Source organism: Chiloscyllium plagiosum, chromosome 13, assembly GCF_004010195.1.
Source record: "Chiloscyllium plagiosum isolate BGI_BamShark_2017 chromosome 13, ASM401019v2, whole genome shotgun sequence".
NCBI classification, from domain to species: Eukaryota; Metazoa; Chordata; class Chondrichthyes; order Orectolobiformes; family Hemiscylliidae; genus Chiloscyllium; species Chiloscyllium plagiosum.
Window position 1 is genome coordinate 47,321,579 of NC_057722.1, and position 6,186 is coordinate 47,327,764.

The window sequence follows — 6,186 nt, forward strand, 5'->3', positions numbered from 1 at the left end:
CCAACCTATCACCTTCATCCCCTCCCCCACTCACCCATTGTACTCTATGCTACTTTCTCCCCATCCCCACCCTCCTATAGCTTATCTCTCCACGCTTCAGGCTCTCTGCCTTTGTTCCTGATAAAGGGCTTTTGCCCGAAACGACGATTTTACTGCTCCTCGGATGCTGCCTGAACTGCTGTGCTCTTCCAGCATCACTAATCCAGAATCTGGTTTCAAGCATCTGCAGTCATTGTTTGTACCATCCTGGGGACTGTCAAGTGGCAGCTGCTTTGAATTTTAATGCCAGCGGATCATGCCAAAAAACAACTGTGGCAAGGATGTTTGTGGCATTGCCCAATCCTTGGCCCACAATGCACGTGGTCCATAACTAATGGTCTCTTCAGATCACAGCTTTGCATATCCATCCCCCTGGGATGAGGCAAGTCCAACAGCTGGATCAGTGGGATGCTCCACCATCTCAGTCTTCCCCAAAGTGCAGGGTACTATAGATGGCACCCATATTACTTCGAGAGCATTCTATCACTAAACTTCAGGACTTGTTAACAGAAAAAGATTCCATTCCGTCAATGTGTAAGTTATCTTTGACCCTTGATACCATATTGTGGAGGTCTGAGCTAGATATCCTGGGAGCTGTTGTGATGTGCACACACCAGAAAACCCCAAAGTCCCTGTCTCCTACTCAGAGCCCTCAGGTCATGTAGGGATGGCAGCTGGGAGACAGGTCCAATCCCTCCAAACTTGGCACAATGACACCTTTACAAATCCTCAGACTGACATAGTTCACAGCTACAAGTAGAACCATGTTTCTATCAGAGCCATCGTGGAACAAACCACAGACCTCCTTAAGATGAGGTTTCGATGCCTGACCTGCTCATTCAGAGCCGCAAAAGGTGATGTCATATCATTGTGCCAATCTGTATCCTTCACAACTGGAGCTGACCATGAGGGATGTCTTAGCTGCAAGGATGAAGGCAGAACAACGACGTTCTCTTGAAGATGAAGATGAGGATGAGGGATCAGGGCATTGACCAGGAGGATCATCCAAGATGCCGTGATAGAGCAATGCATTATCGAATGTGAAAAGCCAGAGAGATTGTGAAACTTGAAAGGGTTCAGAAAAGATTTACAAGGATGTTGCCAGGGTTGGGAAGTGATGGAGGCTGGTACAATTGCAACATTTAAAAGGCATTTGGATCAGTATATGAATAGGAAGGGTTTGGAGGGATATTGGCCGGTGCTGGCAGGTGGGGTTAGATTGATTTGGGATATCTGGTCGGTATGGACGGGTTGAACCGAAGGGTCTTTTTCCATGCTGTACATCTCTATGACTCTATGATTCTATGACAGCTGCCTCATGAGCAATAAGCTAGGTATGTGCTTCATTTGAGTGTGTAACCTTCTGTTGATTAAATGGCACAAAGGTCCTGCTTAGTGCAAAGGGTATGTGCACTCGATTACCTTTACAGCCTTTTCTGTTGCTGAATAAATGTTTTGTTGTCCATCTGATTGTCCACTTGATATCATGCATTTTCAAGAATATACATATTACAGTTCATTTTGACTATCAGAGAAAATGCAGTTATCAGTGAGATGGGGCACTTATATCAGATGGTACTGAGGTTAGAGTTTAGAGTTTCAGTTAGCTCATGACATCTGAATGTTGTGCAGATAATAGGCATGATAGACAGCTGGTTGTGAGGAATCGTCAGCTAGCCTCCAGTGTTTTGGAGTTGCTAAATTGCCATAAAATATTTGTGCATCCAATAGAACAGCATTTAACTTTGGGAGAGGTATTGCTTTTTGTGGCTTTATCCAGTTGGCTAATGAGAGTGGACATGTACATTTTCCAACTTTGACTGATTGTGTGCTTTCTTGAAAGGCTGGCAGATAGAATGAATTTCTACTTCCAGAAATGTGTGGAATCATCTCTAATTCTGTCATGTCACTCACAAAGTGGGCATGATTATGGAAGATATGTGCACAATCCCTCACGTATCAGTCAGTCTCCATGTTATCCACTTTAAGGTGCAATGTCTTGGCTGCAGCCATCAGTATCACAGTGTCGGGATCCCCACCTTCTGCTGCTATCTGCAGTCACACAATCAGCTGCTTGTGAGAGTTGAGCAATGCTTGACCACTACACATTCTTACAACTTTGGCATCTCTGGAGTGACTGCTCATTCCTCATGACTTAACCAAGTCTGGCAGCAACAATGACACGCAAGCAGATATGTTAATAGCTCAATTTAATTTTATATATGTGAAGAATAATTTAAAATGATGTGTCATCTGTATCACCTATGTATCCCAATCAGTTTTTTCTTCCTTCCCCTTTCACTCCAGCCAACTGCATACCACACATATGCAGCTGGGATGGAGGACACCTGTTTTGTAGTTAGCCTCGATGACCCAGAAGATTAGGGTGATTTTTCTGTGTGTGTGCAGTTGGGGGTGGAGGATGGGCAGATTTGGGGACCTGCTGAGAGTGACCTGCCCAGATATAAGTTGAAGCTCCTCAACTGGGACATCTGCAGGTTTTGGTATCACAGGCAGAGGCAAAAGTATAGAGACTGGCGACTTCAAGAATATCCTGAACAGCAGCTTCTGGGAGTCCCATGTGTGGCTGCTGTTCCTGATGGGAGCCTACTAACAATACTGTGCCTCCCTTTTAAGGAAGAGTTGGGGTCCATTGTCTCCCTCGCACATTACCATTGTTGTGGAGTATCTTTAGCTACAGTGATGGAGTGCAGGTCCTTGTACATATCTGGCAGGCACTGAGTGTGCTGGACCTGAGTTTACATGCCAGTAACTTGCATGGCCCACGAATGCTGCCAGATGCATGCATTTCAAAGTCAGCATGGTACTGATAATGTTGGTAGACTCCTCCATCCTTCACTCAAGTTTATGGGATGCCTCAGACATACCTGCCTGCTGGTCCTGTACCTATTGGTGCATTTTCACAGAATCATTCATGGCCAAGACCGTGGATTCAGCTTCTGCCTGGGGCTGAGCAGGTTCAGTGTCTCTGGCTGTCCTCAGAATGATGTGGAGGCACCGGGGTTGGACTGGGGTGGACAAAGTTAAAAATCACAAAGCAACAAGTTATAGTCCAACAGGTACCTGATGAAGGAGCAGTGCTCCAAAAGCTTGTACTTCCAAATAAACCTGTTGGATTATAACCTGGTGTTGTGTGACTTTTAACATAATCCTCAGAATGTCAGAGAACTAGTGTGCTTCTTTCTCAGGCAGTTCTGGAAATGTATCAGTGATGTTCTCAGCAGGTTACGCTCTGAGGTCTAATCTAGATAGAGTACACACTGAGATGAGAGCCTTTGAGCTGATGGAGTGACCAGGTGAAAGCTTTGCTGCTGGCTTCCTCCTCAGATGGAGAGGTAAGCTAAGGATCTTCAGAACTGGTCTCTTTGGGCTGAGGTTCACTGGGTGTGACTAGTGCCTGCATAATAGAACATGGGGAATGAGTTTTGTTGGGGCGATATAAACCTGTGCAAATTAAGAATAAGTTAGCGTTGGTCTTGGAAGGAAAGCAGTGCAGCACAGTACAAAAAGCTCACTAAATTGTTTACCCATTGAGATCTTCCTCTCCTTACAAGAGCAGTCATGCTCTTCCCCAATTAGCTTGAGAATTTTCTCCTCATGTGGAGTGATGAGTCTTACATCTGCCACAGCCCAAACTAATCTTGAGCTGGGATAATAGCAATACTCTCTCAGCCCAGCAGTGAGACAATTCAGCGAGGGAAGGAGGAATTGAGTGTGATGGAAGTGGTTGGGTGATCCATTCATAGTGATGCAGGAGCAGGACAGCTATTGAAGGAATGATTAGGATGTGCAGAGGGCAGGAAGGGCCAGTAGTATGGGAGGAAGACATAGATCAGAACTGTTGAGTAGTCATAATTTATGCAATAGTGAGAGGTATAGTCCATGAGCCTGGATGAGAGGCAAGCATAGTGAAGGAGTTACAGTGAGCAGTGGCCCTATGTGTGTGAGTTAGCAAAGAGAAGTTGGCGGCACTTATAGAGTCATAGGAATGTACAACATGAAAACAGACCCTTCAGTCCAAAACATCCATGCTGACCAGATATCCTAAATTAATCTACTCCTATTTGCCAGCACTTGGCCCATAGCCCTCTAAACCCTTCCCATTCACATACCCATCTAGATGCCTTTTAAATGTTGTAATTGTACCAGCCTCCATCACTTCCTCTTGCAGCTCATTCCATACACGCACCACCCTCTGCGTGAAAAAGTTGCCCGGAGTGTGGAATTCTGCAAGTTTGTCCATTCCAGTTTACCTTGAACATAGTAATTGCCTGGACCACTACCCTGGCCCAGGCTGGCTTAGGCCGGTGGTTTGGCAAGCTAAAGCTAACCTGCAATATGATCCAAACCAGCACCTCCAGGAGCCTGTTGTTGAGCCAGGATTCCAGTGTTGCTTTCTGGATGATGTACTCGGTGATAATGAAGCAACCTCACAGCATGGAGGACAGTTTGCAGCGTCTGATGTGTTGTGCAGCTGGGCTTTAAATATGGTTTCAACTGTCTGAACACTGGGAAGCCCCAACAGCAGTGAGCACTTCCACTCCTCTCCTGCTGTGTAATTCCATGAGAAAGGCATGGAAAAGCTGAGGAGCAACCGGATTTACTGAAAATTCTGCTTCAAGTCATGATGGATCAGGTGCCATGAATCTCACTGGTAAAGACACTTTCAACTCAAAATGGGAACATTTGGATGAATTCACATTCAAGATTTTTATTCTATGCTAGGTTGTGTGTATCATTGGCAAGACTGGCATTTGTTGTCTAATTACCCTTGAAATGAATGGCTTGTTAGACGAGGGCTGTTAAGTGTCAACCATATTGTTGTGAGAGTAGAGTAACATGTAGTTCAGACCAGGTAAAGAATGGCAGATTTTCTTTCCTAAAAGGGCATGAGCAAATGATTACTAATGGCTATCATCACCGAGACTAGCTTGCGATTCTTGGTTTATTAACTGAATTCAAATTCCTCCAGCTATTTTTCCACCAGAGCATAAGACTGAGCTCCTGAATTGCAGGTTCAGTGACACCACCACTTCATGATAGAAGGATGTAACCTGAAAAGAATTACAATGCCTGCTATATGATATGCCATATGGCAAATTCACCTTGCCAAGATTTGCAAATGTGTTTACATCACAGGAAAAATGGCAGTTACCATTCAGTGAACCTCAAAGAACAAATGTGCATGTCAGATGGAGACAACATGGACTTATAGTTCAGACAGTCTGCCAGCACTAACTGACTAAGCTCATGCATACAGACTAGTTAGCTGGGAAAGTATGGGACAACATTTAGTGTCTACCAAATTATATCTAAGTTACCAAGTGAGATCAAGACAAGAAGAGGAGAGAATTTGAATAAAAATTGATTGAAGTAGGTTGTTTATCAGTCTTTTCCCATGGTGAAAGTGAGGACTGCAGATGTTGGAGATTAGAGTCGAGAGTGTGGTACTGGAAAAGCATAGCAGGTCAGGCAGCATCCGAGGAGCAGGAAATTCGACATTTTGGGCAAAAGACCTTCATCTGTCTTTTCCCATGGCCGACTAAGAAATCGGCAGCACTTGTAGCAGTAATATTAAAACACTGATTTATTGCAGGAAACATCAAACCAAATCTAAAATCTATTTGTCTTGTGGTAATTTGAAGTGCTTATATCTTCTTCATGTGATGCAATGTTGCCACAACAATAGCAACACAAATATCTAGGGGCATTGAAATACAAGGAGGTTTTAATTTGTTACAATAAAATATCTTTGATAGGATCCAGGAGAAAATAAACAAGAATAATTAAAAGCTATAGTGGGATTTATTGACACTAGATGTTGCTGAATGGCCTTTTAAATACAGCAGTTTACAGCCTGATAAACCTGATCAAGAGTGTTAGCAACTATAAATCACATGAGTTCTCATTTAATATTACTGACCTTTAATACATGGGACACATTGACACCATTTCACAATAACTTGCAAGAATGGATAACTGATAAACTCTAAGCATAAAGATATATTTTTCATGCTCATGAATGGTAGCACAGGTGTAAAACAGGCATTGGTGAAGTTAAAAATGTGGCTCAAATCCTTATAAAGCGCAGCAGGTCAGGCAGCATCCAAGGAACAGGAGAATCGA